Source organism: Mizuhopecten yessoensis, unplaced genomic scaffold, assembly GCF_002113885.1.
Source record: "Mizuhopecten yessoensis strain PY_sf001 unplaced genomic scaffold, ASM211388v2 scaffold10649, whole genome shotgun sequence".
NCBI lineage: Eukaryota > Metazoa > Mollusca > Bivalvia > Pectinida > Pectinidae > Mizuhopecten > Mizuhopecten yessoensis.
This window is the reverse complement of record NW_018408652.1, coordinates 395472-396813: the sequence shown is the minus strand read 5'-3', so window position 1 is coordinate 396813 and position 1342 is coordinate 395472.

The following is a 1342-nucleotide window of genomic DNA, read 5'->3' as shown; positions in this document are numbered from 1 at the left end:
GTAATATCTACACGTGAGGATATACCTAATGTAATATCTACACGTTTGAGAATATACCAAATGTAATATCTACACGTGTGAGGATATATACCAAATGTAATATCTACACGTGTGAGGAAATAACAAATGTAATATCTACACGTGTGAGGATATACCAAATGTAATATCTACACGTGTGAGGAATATCTACACGTGAGGATATACCACATTTAGTATTGTCCAATCTGGGAATGGTACTTTCTATTCACTGCATAGATTTTCAATTTCAAAGCTCTGATGAAGCACAGCAGTATAAGTGACTAATTGGTACACCACAGCTACATAATAAATTATACAATTTGTTAACTACACAAATGACATCAATTTATATAATACAATATAGTGAATGACTTATATTTTAGGTGACAGTCTCCATTCATGTAACGTGTGTTTTCTGTTTTTGATGTTTTTCAGGATTAGCATATTTGTTGGAAGCTTCTTTTTCTACACCAATGCCCATGACCATTTGGCTGAGAAGCGAAAAAAAGTTTTGAGGCAAAGACGTGCGGTAATGAGACAAAACCAGTTAAAAGAAAAAGAATCAAAGACACAGGAGCAATCTTCTTAGCTTACTACCAATTATCCATGGAGGAAACAGAGACGATGATATTGCGATATTGTGCTGAGTGACTAGTCTCTGGATGATAATAATTGTGATGTCGTGCTGAGTGACTAGTCTCTGGATGATATTTGTGATGTCGTGCTGATCAAGTGACTAGTCTCTGGATGGTATTTGTGATGTCGTGCTGATCGAGTGACTAGTCTAGATCTCTGGATGATATTTGTGATGTCGTGCTGAGTGACTAGTCTGGATGACATTTGTGATGTCGTGCTGAGTGACTAGTCTGTGGATGATATTGATTACGATGTCGTGCTGAGTGACTAGTCTCTGGATGATATTTGTGATGTCGTGCTGATCGAGTGACTAGTCTCTGGATGGTATTTTGTGATGTCGTGCTGATCGAGTGACTTGTCTCTGGATGATATTTGTAATGTCGTGCTGATCGAGTGACTAGTCTCTGGATGGTATTTGTGATGTCGTGCTGAGTGACTAGTCTCTGGATGATATTGATTACGATGTCGTGCTGAGTGACTAGTCTCTGGATGGTATTTGTGATGTCGTGCTGAGTGACTAGTCTCTGGATGATATTTGTGATGTCGTGCTGAGTGACTAGTCTGGATGATATTTGTGATGTCGTGCTGATCGAGTGACTAGTCTCTGGATGATATTTGTGATGTCGTGCTGAGTGACTAGTCTCGATGGTATTTGTGATGTCGTGCATTGAGTGACTAGTCTCTGGAA